The sequence below is a fragment of the Callithrix jacchus genome, chromosome 3 (assembly GCF_049354715.1).
Source record: "Callithrix jacchus isolate 240 chromosome 3, calJac240_pri, whole genome shotgun sequence".
Taxonomy (NCBI): Eukaryota; Metazoa; Chordata; class Mammalia; order Primates; family Cebidae; genus Callithrix; species Callithrix jacchus.
The window spans coordinates 82573617-82590952 of NC_133504.1; the positions used below are offsets into that span (position 1 = coordinate 82573617).

Here is a 17336-nt window from a genome sequence, read left to right on the forward strand (position 1 = left end):
TCGTGAAAGCAGGGGCCTGACTCATTCTGTGTTCATAATGTGTGGAGTGAATTGCCACAGTTATATCTCATAGACCCTACAGGTCTCTCACTCAGGAAGAATGAGCTGTTGCCATGGCTGTGTCAGCCACGCTTCTGCAAGTCACAGCAATTTGTAGCATAACCTGATTCGTAGCTAAGGAGTACTGCACAATAAGAAGTATCATCACAACAGCATCACTGCACAGCTCAATTAAGTATTTAATGGAAGATTAAGCCTAAGTTTTCTTTCCTTTCCCTTTTCCCCTTTTCTATTCATTTTATCACCTAAAGTGATTTGTATTAACTTTCTTTATTGCACTTGTTCTTAGCAGAGGACAGAGAGACCACATTTTGTGTCCCCAAAAATTAATTAACAATGTCACTGCATGACCAAGAGTGATGACAGAAAGGAGGTGCATCCTTCTAGCTACTGAATGAGTAAAACAGGCTACGATTATTTGGTAGCGAAGAAAACCATACCAAAACATCTTATTTTCCAGGAAGCTCTATTTATAAATACAGATAATCCCTGACTTACGATTTTTCAACTTTATGATGCTATGTGAGCTATACTCCTTCAGTAGAGACTGTACTTCAAATTTTAAATTTTGATCTTTTCCAAGGCTGGTAACATGCTTGGACAGTGACAGTGAGCTGTAGCTGCTAGTCGGCAATGAAATCAAGGGATGCACACATAACTGTGTGCTGTCTTGGCAGATGATTTTGTCCAAGTGTAGACTAATGCAAATGTTCTGAGTACGTTTAGAGTAGGCTAGACTAGCCTATGACATTGGGATGTTATGTGTATTAAACACATTTTGACTTTAAATATTTTCAACTTACACTAGGCTTATCAGAACAGAACCCCATTGTAAGTCAACGAACATCTATATATAAAACAAATAGAGGCTATAACAACTTTGAATTAAAACTTTTATATTTTGCTACATTTACCAAGAATATCAAAGGTGCTGAAAATTTAATAGTGTTATCCGTGGATTGAAAGTAATAAACAAGAGCAGAATGATTTAAATTTTATGTACAATCCTAAGCTAGAGGTACTTAAATATAAATGCTACACAGTAAAATCATTTGAATGCATATGCTGTAAAGGAGTAGAAAAAAATATATTCATCATGGTTTCCTTTGGGAAAAATACTCAGTACTTTTAGAAGATAATATTCCACCTGGCTTAGAAGGAAGAGTGGGAACCAAGGTGACATGCAAACTCCTATTTTCTGAGTCAGAGGTGAAAGGCCACAGCAGATATAGTAAGCAGGTGGATGCCTCACTGTCCCTTGATGTAACCCCTCCCCATGATCTCTAGTCTTCAGCCTAAATTCATAGAACATTTGGTGTGATGGATACTTTAAAAGAACATTGAAGGAGTTGGGTTTTGGATTCAGTTGACAAGGTGGAAACGATCTTAAATTTGCTGAACTCATGGCAAAACTTTGAAATTGGAACTTCACAAAAATTATACTGATATCTTCCTGTGAGTTGGGAGGCCTTCAGGATGTCTCACCTATATATAAAAATACAGGATATTTTGGAATTTAAGATCCATCAGTTATAAAAGGCAAATTTACTTAATAACAGCTCTTAAAAAACTTCATGGTAAATGTTTTCAGCACACACACACACATCCTAACTCCACAAATGTAACATTTTTAGAAGTAAAAGTACTTCAGAATCCTGCTCCTGGTCAAATACCAAATTTTAAAACTGGACTAAAAAATTTATTTATAGTAGCAACAAAATCCAAAGACCTAAGAATAAATCTAACAAAAATATACCAAATATACATGACGAAAACTTTACTAAGGAACAAAAGGAAGGAAACCTGCATAAATGGGGATAATGGAACAAGATGACAGAGACAATCAGCTACTGATTTAAGAAAAAGTATGAGATTCTATCCCTCTACTAATATAAGTCAAAGAGAAATTAAAAGTTAAATTGAATTATAATTTAAAGACATTTTAAAAATCAACAAAATAATTAATAGACTGACAAATATTTACAACACACATAATAAAGGATTAATACTAAAATAAAATAGGGGGAATAAGGCCAGGTGCAGTGACTCACACCTGTAATCCCAGTACTTTGGGAGGCCGAGGCAGGTGGATCATGAGGTCAGGAGATCAAGACCATCCTGGCCAACATGTTGAAACCCTGTCTCTACTAAAAATACAAAAATTAGCCAGGCATGGTGGCATGAGCTTGTAGTCCCAGCTCACTGAGGAGAGGCTGCAGTGAGCTGAGATCGCACCACTGCACTCCAGCCTGGGTGACAGACCAAGACTCTCTCCCCAAAAAAAACAAACAGGGGATTAAACCACAAGCACCAGAAAGCACCCATTCACAGAACAAAGATAAATGGCATAAACATAAAAAGAAATAAAACCTTCGTTCCACACGACTAATCAGAGACACAAATTCAAATTGTTTTCATGTTGTTTGCTGGAAGGATAAATGTCTTTTCTGAAATTCCCTCTGGGTTTACTGTCTTATTAGCAAGACTTTCTCACTTCAAAGTTATCTTTTAAATGGTCCATATTTTCTTTTCATAATTTTACAGTATCATTTCTTTAATGTTTCAACATTTTATCCAATGAGAATTTATTTTAAAGAGAAAAATAACACTAACATCCATCTTTATTTTTAACCAAATTGTTAGCCGTCTTCTCAACATTCGTTATTTAATATTTCATCTTCTCAATTATTTGAAATGCCACCCTCACAGTCTGTTTCTGAATTCTATTCTGTTCCAATTATCTATACATGTCTGTGCCAGTGCCAAATAATTTTATTTTACATTTTTATATTTGCAATGCTAGATTTTCTTATTACTTTTCATTTTGGGGATTCCATTAGTTACTCTTATACTTAGTACATTTTTAAAGGACCTATCTTTTTTAGTAACTCATCAACTGCCATTTACTACCAGTACTACTACTTCTTAAACATGTTATGAATATTTGGGCATAAGGTACAGACTAAACCTTCCGTTTCACTCAGTATAGGAATTTAGAAATTGCACTATGTTTTACAGTGGCCAGCACTGCATGCACGTTTCTCCACTAGATGGCAGGACAGGAATGGAGCGACATCTGGGCTCAACCTGCATTACATGCCTCTACCCAGACTACTTCTATGGGTACAGGGGAACCTAAACCAAGGGGAAAAGCTGACATTTTCAAATTGAAAAGAAAATGACCCCAATAAGGGACCAAATACTGAACCGAAAGTCAGCAACACTGATAGGCGCTCCCTTCACTATATTAGAATGAGTAGTAATTCCATTCCTATACAACTTATGTAACAGATATCTATCTATATTTTGCTGTGTCTTTCGAAAAAACAACCTCACAATAAAAGTAATAATTTTATCTTCTTGTAGGATTAAGTCATCTGACTGAAGTTTCTTTTATGGGAAAAGGGAGCATAATAAGGAAACATGGATAATATACATTCTATTTACCACAATCAGATGCTATATATTAAGTATTTGCATTTATTTTAATAATCATGACCTGGATAGACACTGATTTGTTTCTAGTATTGCCAGAATTCTTGTCCTAGAGTAATTATACACCAAGTGCCTTGACTGGCCACAGGAAGAATGAATGAGTGAGGGGTATGTTGTCCTCCCCAGCCTCCCACATCCCTTCATGTGGTGCTGTCTAGCATAAGCTAGTAAAGCAGCCTAGCTCTGTGAGGTGGAGACAGGGAAGAATAGAAGCTAAGGACCAGAGTCAGACTCGGGGAGCAACTTTGCCCAAAGCATAAAATTTGCATTATTTTCAGGTAATGTTTTGATATTATGGATGTCAAACAATAGAAGATGGAAAAAAAATTCAAAAAAGTGGAAAGCAAGATCTTGAAACTTTTAGAGAAGAAAATCATTGGCTAATTCCTTTTAAAAAATATACTCATCCCCCTATCCAAAAATAAACAGAAATTTTCTATTCATTGTGGCCAATGTAATTACACCCCAATGCCAGAAAATTATAAGTAGCTTCTTAAAAAATGAGTTTCAGAACCAATGCAAGAATAATTAAAAGTTGGATGGTGCAAGCCCTCCTCCATCCTTGGTATGCTAGATTCTGAGGACGTCAGAGTCTTTTAGACCTCTATACATGTCTGAGACTTGGGGACACACTAGGTTTCCATGCTTGTTCCCCAGAGCTCTCTTGATACCAGCCTGCAACCCAAACCCACTCCTTTCTCTCCCCCAAGAATGGGAGCCTTGAGAAGGGCCCAGCACAGTGGAGAAACCTATAACACTGCATCCTTTGTTGGCCCCATCCATTTTGAGGAAAAGAATGCCTGGACTGTGAGAGAATCCTACACAGAGATGATAATGGGATAAGGGGAAGGGGGGCAGTGTTGGAGTTGCTTTTCTTATTCCCAACGCCAACATCAATAGGTCTCTTTTCCCATTTCATGTTTCTGATATAAAGAATGCTCTGCCTTGGTCAGGTGGGTTTCAAAGAATTTTATTCTGCAAAATTTAGTAGGTAAAATGATCGTGAACATTTTGATATAAATGTTTTAAAAAACATCTTAGGATATCAAATGTGATCTCTGACTATTGCTAATATAGTTAACGAAGACTCATTAAACAAACAAGAAAAAAAAGCACTGAAAATATAAAGGTCACCATTCAGAGTAAAAATGCACCAATCAGTTTTCACTGATTTGTTTAACAAAAGGTTTGCTTCAAACCCCAGTTACACAATTTGTATGATCCTAATCATGCCACCTATTCTCTCTGAGGCTCAGCTTCCACATCTCTAAAAATGCTTATGATATGTTACAAGGACATTGCAGAGATTAAATGATATTAAATATATAAAAGTGCTTTGTCAACTAAAAATTATGCTGTTCATTTCTGGGCGGAATATCTGATAAGTAATACACAGATTATGGACTGAAATGATATCCACATTGAGAAAAGGAAAAAAAAGAGATCATTCTGTACCAAGATATTTTCTCTCAGTTATATTTGTTCACTATGTTTTAGATGTTTCAGAATAAAGTTATTTTAAATACATAGATGATAAATAGTACAAAAAATGTTTACATGAGGCATCAAATCTAGTTTTCAGCTTTTCAGAAAACTCAAATGATTTTCCAGATTATCTAAAAGAGTAGAAACTACAATTACCCTACAGAAGCAATAAAAAGATCAATGTCAAGGCAATGGTTCTATTTTAAAAATCTCAAAAGATACCTTTATTAACACAGTGAAAGTTCAGGAGAATGAAATAAGCACCCAGAAGGGTGTATTCATTTCCACTGAGATTCTGCAGTATCGGTTTTTCTTCATTGTGAGCTTAATTTGCCAGTACAGTTACAATTAAAATAAGTAAGCAAAATTTGAAACCCTGATTTGACTTTGAAAAGTTAAATTTTCAAGGTTTAAGACCTTCAAGTAACTGAACACAAGCAGCCGGGACATCCCAAGGATATGATGATGGCAAGGTACCGAAGAGATATGGAAATTAACCACAAGATAGGAAGAAGGACAGAAATAATAAATGGAGGTGAAACTCTCACCAGAAAAAAAAAATCACTATGGAAATGACATCAAAATCTTTCTTACGTTACAAAAGAAAATTGATGAATGGGCTTGGAAACCCAACTAATTTGCTAGGTCACTATTTGATAAGTGATTATTTGATAGCCATGATCAGCTGCTATATATTATACCTGACATTCTTCTAGGCACCATATCAAAGAATAAATAAACAAAATGTTCTGTCTTCAAAGAGTTTATATTTTTTAATGAGGCCATACCTACAGTAAGTACGTTTGGGGAAATGAAAAGTAGATAAAGTATTGAAACCTGGCCTCAGATTCATCAGGTACCAGTACCTTATCTACTCTTCATTCCTCCAAATACAGCCTGCCATTGGGTGCCTGAAACTTCCCCCTCCTGTCACAGTTTTTACCAAAGTCACAACAAAGAATCCCCTCTATTGTTCTCCCGTGAGACCTGTTCTTTCAACAGGGCACTTACCATACTTCTTGTAGCATGTGCATTTATGTACAAGACTTTTGTTCTCCTATGTGTGAGATGCAGTAGGTGCTCAATACTTATTTCTTTTAATAAATCAAGAAAGCTAATAGTCATCTAAATCTTTGAAAGCATAAACAAGTACACTGCTTTATTTTGTCATTCAGTTATTGGATAAATAACACTGTCTTTTCCCTAGAATTTAAAACAAACTATTGAGCACTTAAAAAAAAAAGTCTTCTTTTAAAAATCAAGCTTAGCTACTAAATTACGTGAGGTACACAAACAAAACAATGGTAGTCTTTCTAGCTAGTCTGCCTGCCTTCTTTCCTTCCAGGAAAAAAAAGAAAAAAAAAAAATAAAGAAAACATCCAACTTTTTTTCATGATGATTAGTATTATGCCGTAAATACAGAGATGGATGAGGTATATTTAAATAGCTCCCAATTCTGATTACCAAGGTAAAATTAGTAATGTGACAGCAAAGAAGCCTTGCACATAACACCTTAATCAAATGATCAAAGTGGACATCATCAATAATGAAGCAAGTCAAAATCATGCACCAACTAATCAGATGCAATATGCAGAATACAGTATCCCTTCTGTGACATTCCTGTAAGGATGCATAACCTGAATCCAATTATGAGAAACATATGATAAACTCAAACTGAGGGACATTCTACACAACAAGCTGATAGCCTACAACAGCATCAAAATCATGAGAATCAAAGAAACACTGAGTAAATTCAAGTAGAACGAGCCTAAAGACATATGGCAAATAAAGGCAACATGTAATTCTGACCTGAATTCTTTCCTTATAAAGGATAGTATTAGTGGATCTCACAAAACTTCAATGAGGTATAAGACTTAGATGGGAGTAATAAATCATTCTTAATTTTCTTATTTTGATGGTTTGTGTTATGGTTATGTAGAAAAATGTCCTTGTGGCCATGTGCGATGGCTCACACCTGTAATCCCAGCACTTTGGGAGGCTGAGGTGGCCAGATCACCTGAGGTCAGGAGTTGGAGACCTGCCTGACCAATATGGTGACATCCTGCCTCTACTAAAAATAAAATTAGCCAGGTGTGGTGGCTAATAGCACCTGTAGTCCCAGCTACTTGGCAGGCTGAGACAAGAGAATTGATTAAACCAGGGAGGTGGAAGTTGCAGTGAGTCGAGATTGCACAACTGCACTCTAGCCTGGGTGACAGAGTGAGACTCCATCTAGAAAAAGAGAAAGAAAAATATCCTTGTGTACAAAATGTGTATCACAGTTTGGAGGGTGACAGGGTATCATATAGAAATGTTATTATCGGATGGTTCTGGTTAAAAACAACTTTGAACTGAGTCTGCAAATTCCCTGTAGACTTAATATGGCTTAAAAATATAATTTTGGGAATTACACTACATAAAAATAAATAAAAGGAATATAACTTTCAATTTAACAATTCCACAAGAGAAATATGGTTTACTGTCAACAACCATTACCACCAAGTAACAAATGCCACCATCCAGAATACACCCCTGTAACCAATAATCTTTGTTTCCAGACAACTTATATGGACTTTCTTTTGTCTTTAAAAGCTTCCCGTTATTCCCAAGCCCTCAGATGCATCTATGGTCTGCAACAGCATGTGTAGCCAGTACTGCAGACCCCTGCTATTAACAAATAAACCGTTTTAGAGAAAAATCGCACAAAACAAGCAAAAACAAATACCCCAGGATTGCAGATGCAAACTAAATAAATAAAAGTTTATTGTGGAAAAATATAGATTATCAATTTTTATTTTTAAATTTAAACTTCCCGCCATCAATTTTACCATCTGATTAACATGAGATACAAATTACTTTTTAAAAAAACTAAACAGAACTAGAGACCAAGAATTGGTAAGTGGTCTATTCGGTAAAAACAATGTAGAAAATATAAATTATTAGTCATACTTGAAAATTATGAAGCCATAGCAAAAGACATAGGAATTATATTGCATGGCAGACTGTATGTTCCCATAAACAGCTAAAGCAGTATTTCCAGTCCCAATGTGCTTTCAGAACCTCCCCATCAAGCGGTGCTACGTCCACACTGTATAAACCTGGACACGTTAGCCTTGGCTGACTCATGACTTCTCTCATCAATTGATCACAGAAGTCATCCTACATGACTTTTAAGAGTAGATCATAACAAAAGATACAGTTGACACCTGCTTCTGTCTCTTTTGCAATACTCACCCTTCCTTTCACACCACTTCAGTAAAGAAGGAAACATGAAGAAGACAAGAGTAGGTGTTGCAGGTAACAGCTCAACTAAGGTCTCAGCTAACAGCTAATCTTAACTGCCAAACATAAGACTGAACAGTGATTGGGGGTTCAGTCTGAGGATGATTCCAGCCTCTAGCTCTTAAGTGCTCTAGCTGATGCCCCAGACAGTATAGAGCACAGAAAAGTTGTTCCTGCTATTCTGTCTGAATTCCTCACCTATAGGTATAATAGATGGTTGTTTAAATGTCACTAGGGTGGATTTTACAGCTCTAGGGACTGAAATGTCTCAATGCATCTTCACTTGGCTTCTTTCTCAAGGGTCATAAATGGATCTGAAAAAACAGCATTAAGAGATCTACATAGGTCCCTAGCATTTTTTTCTTCTCATAAAGATCAGGAAGAATAGAACATAAGCAACAGTCACTGAATATATATTTTATGACTTTAAACCCATTTAGTTATCTCTTCTAAGAAAATAAGAGAATAGATAAAGTTGAGGCCCAATAATACCAAAAAACCTAGTTCTAATCCATTAACCTATGGTCCTCATCAATACTTCAATAGAGAAACTATAATACTTACTGGGTTATTTCCAAAATAATTCTGATAGCTATATTCCCATCTGAAGTCCAGTGATATTACCAACAAAGACAAAGCGCAGTGCAGATCTCGTTTAACCTGCATGCATATTCATTTCATCAATAATTCAGTATCTGTTAACAACCTTCTACTGGTCAGCTTCTATGTGCCAGGCACCAGGTGCCAGGAATATAAGAGAGTAAGATATGGTTTCCTCCCCAGAAGTTCATAGTCCATTTCATACTCATGAGCTTCATTAACAGCACATTAATACTGCTTCTGCCCTATTTCCTCCCTGAAGACTGGGGAAATAAAGAGCTTGAAAATAAATAACAAATTTTCCAAAAATGCATTTACATGAAATCTCTGTAAATTATAGCCCAGTTTTCTCTGATTTCAGAGTTGAATTTACGAAGGAAGAGTTTGGTGATAGGCAATTAAAGGTTGCACACCAATATTTTCAAACCAATTAGAAATAAATTTATAATCAGTTAAATTAAATATCACACATTCATTGGCAACTAAAGAATCTCTTCTTAAGTAAAATTTTTTTCTGATGTAATACTAATATTTAGCATTTCTAGATTATAAATCAGTATAGAGGAAAGCAGTAAGTACAGGATTTAGCTAAAATCAGTCTAGTTCACATCATTTCCAGGGTAAATCACTCAAATAGATCCTTCCGGGTCAATAACAATATCAAAGTATACTTGAGTCAGCTTCTCTCAAATGCCTAATGTAGTACGTACCAAGCTAAACAAAGACCACAATATGCAATAAGATCCTAAGACTATGATCTCATGTATATTTCCATTAGCTCTAGTGTTTCTATCTATGAGCATGAATAGCATATATGTTCCAGGGAAGAAAAGTCTTTAACTTTTATGGGGTAAGTGATTATATAGACTAGAAAACTAGGAACTGATCTGCCCCTTCTCCTCCATCTCACTCCCCACTTTTCATAATCTATTCCTACAGTTACTCAGGAAGTAAACTCATTTGCAACAAAGTCAATGATCCAGAAGGGTATGGGCAATGGTGCATTAATCCTGGGATGGGTGACTTGATCAGATCAGGGAAAGCTTTGTACTTGGGCAGAAATATGCAGAGCCATGATAACAGTGCCTGCTAGACTATGTACTCTTCTATGTACCACCTTCTATAAAGACAATTTAAAAATAAGTCTTATTCTTTGCTTGCATAAACAATGAGAGGATCGGAATAAGATAAAAATCCTAATTGGACCCAGCAAAGACCCAAAATTAGAATAAACGTCAGTTATCAAACATGGCTACGTGGGGTTACTATGACCTTCAGCCTTTCCTCCAGGAACAGACCTGCCAAGAGCACTCTTTCATCTCATTATATTCTACAGAGTCAATTCCGTAGAACTAAAATTTGGATTTACCTCATGACTTCTTTCCATTAATACAATTTATCACTATGCTCACAGAGAAGTCTGTAATAGAAGTACATCTCTGAATAAGCAGCCCAAAATGTACTTTCTCATCAATTTCTTTTTATTGTAACTCCTAGGCCCTCACCTAAAAGTTCACTTCCCAATGCCAACCAGTATATTTTAAAAGTCCTATTAAAATACTCTGTATTCAATGCTAATGCTCAAGTTCTCTATATTACTTACTTAAAAAAGAAAATTACCCATGAGAAAAATCTTGAAATTTTCATTGGTCCAACTACCAGTTGACATCCAAGGCCTTTCTGTTTCTTACTTCCTACTTTGACCAACACTACAGGGTTCTACATTCCTTTAGCTTAGCCCCTCCCTGACCACTCTGGTGACTTTATGCACTATGATTTCCTTTGTTAGAAGTACTTCCATCAGTTGAAATTCAGCAGGTCCTTCAAGCTCAGCTCAAATGCTACCTTCAACAGATCCTTCCAGGTCAGCTGAAATTCCACTTACTATATCGATTCATGTCTAATTAGGCCAAATTTAGGAATATCTTCTTTGATAATACTTTATAGCTTCTTTGGTTCTATTCATATTTGTATATGTGATAAAATTATTTATATACGTCATCTTTTTGCAGACCATAAATTCCTTTAGCATTCCTAAACACTGTATTGCCCACAATTTGTATACATTCAATAAATAGTGATCTGATAGCTTTAAATCAAATCCATAAAATAATTATCAACTTTTAAGAGTTTCTTCCAATAGTTCACTTGTAAATCTTTTCAGAAATCTATGCACATTTTCCCAAAATGTTATTGTTATACATAGTAATTTAGGATAAAGTTCTACTTCAGTATTTCAGGTATATTTTGGATTAATTATTACTTCAAAAGACATTTGGAAGATACCTTAAGATCCTGGGTACAAGAAAGTAATGTTCTCTGCTTCTAACCCTGGGAACCAGAGAATGGCAGATGCTCTACATATGCGTAACAGCGAGCATGCTAAAGAGCCTTTGACTCTAAGATATGTTTGTAACAAAGACAGCAGGAGGAAAATCTGTATCAGTTTATTTCAGCAAGAGAGCAGAAGCGGTTTATATTATGGAAAACTAGCTTGTTCTTGTTTTTCATCGTGAAATTGTGTTAAATTTCACATAAAATTAAAATGAGATGTAAGACTTTTATATTTATAAAAGAGAAACATGTCTAAAGAAAAAAGCTTAAGTAATTCTTCCTGGAAAAGAACACTTGAAGCATTCCCAATTGTAGAAAAATGGAAAGAGTCAATCGTAACTTGTCTTTTCAAGTCAAACTGTTTGCATATTTTCTTGGTGTACTTTGTTTTACCATGTAACTTCACAGAAATATTGGTAAAAGAAACTACTCACTAGAATGAACATTGAAAAAATGGGGAAGCAATTTTTTCCTGCTAAATTAAGAGCTAGAAAGAAAAACTATATTGGCAAAGAGCTCAAATATCTTGTCAAGTTCTAAAAACCAGAGTCTAAGATTAGGTAATGTTGAGAACACAAGTACAGAAGGTATGTCGAGTAAAGTAGAGATCAGATCTTTCCAGGATCAATCAAGTAAGGAGTTTTTGAAAAGGTTAGTTTCAGGTAGGAAAGTCCATATTAGAGAAAGGAAATGACAGGATGAAAAAGGACATTTGGGCAAAGGAAATGACAAGTTCTACTAAAAAAAAAGTGTTGCAGAAGGAAAACTTGCATATTTGCAGAAGCAAAACCTTTGTATAAAAAAAGCGAGAAATGAATATATCAGTGAAAGAGTAGGTGCAAAGGTTTTTTTTTTTTTTTTTGTAAACCAGGCCCTGAATTTATGAGTTTGTTCTAGATTCCTGTAACCTGAAGGCTGATTCTGACAAACTGAATACACCTCAAAATAGATTAAACACCAATGACCAAAAGTCAGAAATGTCCCCAGGAAAACAGTTATTTCGATGGAACAGGAAATCATAGTCATAATATTAGACTAAATATCTCATAATATATATGAATACATATATATCACTTTAAATAAAAATTGACAAATCAACTTTAATGTATTTGTAAGTTGTAGTAACAGACTGCTTTGAAGGATGTGAGGCTTTAAAAAATAGCTCACACCCACTTATGCCTAGTGTTCCATTATTGGAATGCTAAGTATGGGGGAGTTATTTATATCCTACTGTTCAAGTCATCACCAAGGTCTGATTTTCCACTGATGCAAAAACTCAAAAAATTGCAACCTCTGGCATAAATGGGTTAAATAGATACAAATGTGGAAAAATGCTTTAATAAGTGCTATTTGCAAAACATTCCAGGAAGATAACACGCAGGTAAGATGGTAGGAAAAGGTCTCCAATGCCAGTGAATTGCCAGGCATTCTGAAATAATGCAACTCCAAAGGCAACAAATGTGACCACACAGCTGGACTCACTGCAAAAGATTTAGCACCTGTGGAGAGGAGAATCAATGATCCTAATACACTTCAAGTCCTCAGGGCAATTGCAGAATTGCCATGTGAGCTCAGGTTGGGAAAAATCTCTGCATACCAATGAAAGTGGTTAAAAAACCCACTGACCCAAAACATTGCTGCATTTTTTTTTTTTTTTTTTTTTTTTTTTTTTTTTTTGAGACGGAGTTTCGCTCCTGTTACCCAGGCTGGAGTGCAATAGCGCAATCTTGGCTCACCGCAACCTCCGCCTCCTGGGTTCAGGCAATTCTCCTGCCTCAGCCTCCTGAGTAGCTGGGATTACAGGCACGCGCTACCATGTCCAGCTAATTTTTTGTATTTTTAGTTGAGACGGGGTTTCACCATGTTGACCAGGATGGTCTCGATCTGTTGACCTCGTGATCCACCCACCTCGGCCTCCCAAAGTGCTGGGATTACAGGCTTGAGCCACCGTGCCCGGTGGACATTGCTGCTTTTAATTAGCAGGTCACATCCAATTTTAAATTGGTGTTTACTGAATTTAAATAATCACGTATAATCAGTACTTCTCAAAGTGGAAAAACCCAAAGTATACCAGGGAATTCAGGAAATTAATATTATAAAGATATAAGATGAATATATTACTCCAAAATTTTAATACTAATTTATAAACAAAGTTTAAGGTTTTTTTTTTTTTTAAATATTAAAACAAACATAGGTAGATCATTGTGGAAGAAACTGCTTCCACTTCTTTAGTAACAACTTCCAACTTTTAGCTGGGCATACCCCACACAGCCCAGCTAAAGACTACATTTTCTAGTCTTAGCTGAAGCTAAGTGTGGACACGTGACTAGCCAATGTTCTGGCCAATGACATGTACTAAAAATGTACCAGCTGATGGCTAGAATGCAGCAGTCTTCTTGACCGTGGGGTTGAGTGTTGCACAGAGGAGTGGTAGAGCAGGGTATTGTAGGAGCCTGGGTCCCTACTGATTCCCAGCAGTCATACACCCTGAACTGCCTATCTCAGAACTTTCTTGATGTGACAGAAAAATAAATTTCTACTGTGTATAGGTACTTATTTTATTTCAATTACGTGGGTTAAAACCTAATCCTAAGTGATGCAATCACAAAGAAGAATATAAAGTGGGAGAATTTAAATAAATGAATAAATATCCACACTTCTGATTGACTATATTTGGCTAGCTCAGTAACACTGAGGTAGGCAAACTGATTCCTCTGTGGTGTGTAGATCTGATAAGCACTGCAAAGTAAATTATTAGTATAATACTAATTTCTGGGTCATTCAGGTTGCTTTAAAACTAGAGTACTCTACCCACACTACATTGGCAACCTCTAGCACCCTAGAGATCAGAAATTGCATAACCAATATGCAATCCAATATTATCCCAGGATCATTAATTTTAAAGAAAAGCTAAAATTATATTATATTGTATTAGTAATTTATTTTCCAGCTGAAGAAATTGAAGCAAGATATTAGCTGCTAGGCGGTAACCAGAAGCAGTTACTATTAACCTCGAGTTCTAAGTTCTAGTCCAGTGCCCCCCATCCTAAAATATTAGCATGGCCACACACTATATGAAATAATCCATGCTATTTAAAGTTCCTCAAAAGGATAAAGTTAATAAATTGAAGCAATTCATAAGTTTTTACAAATTTGCTCAATGGAAAGAAATTATGTTGTATTATATTCCCAAAAGTAACATTCTTTTTCTTCCCCATGCCATATATTTGAAGGAAGGGACAAGCAATGTTATACATAAAGAAATCTTAACCAATTTTGCAACTGGTAAACATTTTGTAGTTTCTATTAATTTCTTAATTATTTTCTTTCCTTTAAAAAATTTTATTTAGCACATAGGCATTAATCTACCTTAAGCTCTGCAACTGGCGTTTTAAAAAATATGTCAACAGCTTGTTCCTCATAAATATATTCTTATTTAATTACAATCTATGACAAAATTGAAATAAATTATATATGCCTGAAATCTCATTTTTGTGCCATAATGGCAAGATTTTGAAAAATAATGCCTTTCTCCAAAACTATTACAATAGAGCCTACATACCATTCATTAAGTATCCTGAATCTGATTTGACTAAAAAAAAAGATTTTCTGTGTGTCTGAGATCACATACGAATAATGCTAGTGAACATACATGCTCACACCATTTATAACCCTTCCTTCCGCACCACAGGCAAGAAGTGCATACTCTTCATTTCTCATATACTTTTGAGTATTAATAATGTACATAAATGTTATCACATACTGATCTGCTTGCAGAAAGCTCAAATATGTTGAAATGGCATTTTATCCTATACAATGAAAAGAAAGTGAATCAAAATAAGGAATCTTTTATTATATATAAAAAGTCAACTAGGCAAAGGATCTCAGAAGGCAGGCTGAATTAAGTGGATTTTAGAGTCTTCGGGAAATAAAAAAAATCTCTCTGGCAAATAGCACATTGAATTGACATCAATTAACCATAAAAATAAGCAAGAACGCTACATTGTCTATGAACTGAAATATGTCTATGTTCATAAAATGTCTTCCAGAGTTCTGTCAATTAACAATCAAAAACAAGGACAAAGTAATAGAAGGATATGAGGGACAGAGGCATGGTGATGCCTAAGAGCCAGGAGCCTGAGTTCCAGTTCTGTCTTCTGCCCCTCACTGACTATGTAATCTTGGCAAATTCCAGTACCCTAGGGTCACTTAGCCTCCTTGGACCTCATGTTTCTTATCTGCAAAATGGAGATACAAGCAGTCCTTACCTTATAGGGATGTTATGAGGCTTAAAAGAGTTAATTCTGAATGGCTCATGCCTATAATCCCAGCACTTTGAGAGGCCAAGGGGAATGGATTATATGATGTCAAGAGTTTGAGATCAGTCTGACCAACATGGTGAAATTCTGCCTCTACTAAAAATACAAAAAATTAGTTGGACATGATGGCACAAGCCTGTAGTCCTAGCTACTCAGGAGGCTGAGGCAGGAGAATCGCTTGAATCTGGGAGACTGAGGCTGCAGTGCTAAGACAGTGCCACTGCACGCCAGCCTGGATAACAGAGTGAGACTCCCTTAAAAACAAACCAAAAAAAAGCTAATTTATGTAAATTGCTTAGAATGGTAACTGATATAAAAAAGCATTCAATGAGCACTGGCCATTATTATTTAACTATCATTGTAAGTAATGACCTAAAACAAAATCAGAAGTTATTACTATAGCCCCTCAGGAAGGAAGCAGTTGATGTCTTTTATAACATTTCAAGCAATACCACTGGAGACTACTTACTAATTAAAGCTATAATTGATATATATTTTATAAAATCTTTACAGATGTCAATATGACTTTCTAAAAAAGAATAAATTATTTACTACTGGAATTGCCAATCTGGTTCTAGTTGTACATACTTTTACAAACAAAATCAAACGAAGAGTTTAGACTAAATCCCAGTGATGGTAACATGCTTCTTTCCCTAGATCATTAGTCATGTTTCTGAATTCCAAAAGATTTAGTACTGTTTCAATCTCTGAAACTTCTGCAAAATCCTGTCCCCAGTGATTGTGGAAGTGCATTTCTGCAGGACTGTGACTCTAACATGAAGGTGGCAGTGGCCCCAACAATTTGAACAAATTGAAACAAAAAATATTGTCATTTCTAGGCATATCAGAAAACACTACATAATAATCATGAATTATTAGCATCACATGGCATGGAAATCTATTTCAAGAGACTAGCCAAGATCCTTTCTCATCTCTGGTTTTGTGAGAGAATTAGACCTAATGCCTTATCCAAGGTGTCTATTGTGTGGAATGAATTAACTTCTCTTGAATGCATCTGGAAATGGTACTATCTCTGTGTCATCTTTAGGAGAACTGAGAAAATAGTCATTCAAATCATTTTTTGCAGGACTTTATTCTCCTGTAAAACCCCAGTTGTAAAATGCTACTTCTAGAAAATAACGTTTTTCATTAAAACAGAACTTATGCCCCATTGAACTCCTGATGATTATGATCATGACAATGACAACTTCACTGTTTATCATATTGTTTCTATGACACTGATTGAGGCTGAAGTGTTTTATTATGCATATATATATATATATATATATCTGTATCCATGTCTATATATAGACATACGTATCATCTAATATATCTTAAATTAGCAGCTATCTTTATTTCACAGTGAATTTCAAACAAATAAATAGTTCTTTTGTTCAACTAAAGATATCTGATTCAGGGTCTCTTTTAATTAGCAATGAAAATAAATGTCCAATTTTTTTCCCTGAAAGGCACTTTTGTTTTGTCACTAATCAACCCCATTGAAGTTTTTCTTTAAGTACCATATCACACATAAATCTTGCAAAACAGTTTATCTCCGAGCTAATTCACTTTGAAAGATCAATAGATAGTCTGCAATATTTATTATTACATATACCACATAATATGACAAAAAGATATTGTGTCTCTGTGCAGTTATCTATTTAATTGTTTACATTGAACCTCCTGCTTAAAAATGTACATTCTTGTTTCATTCTTTCTTCTGTCCCCCAAACCTAGGCAAGCTCTAGCTCATAGTATACA

General features: G+C 35.4%; 1 protein-coding gene across 4 annotated transcripts in view; it reads right to left on the reverse strand.

The window, feature by feature from the left end:
- The window catches only part of UGT8 (UDP glycosyltransferase 8), an 83428-nt gene that overhangs the window by 14516 nt on the left and 51576 nt on the right, over positions 1-17336 (reverse strand). The gene's annotated exons all lie outside the window — the stretch shown is intronic.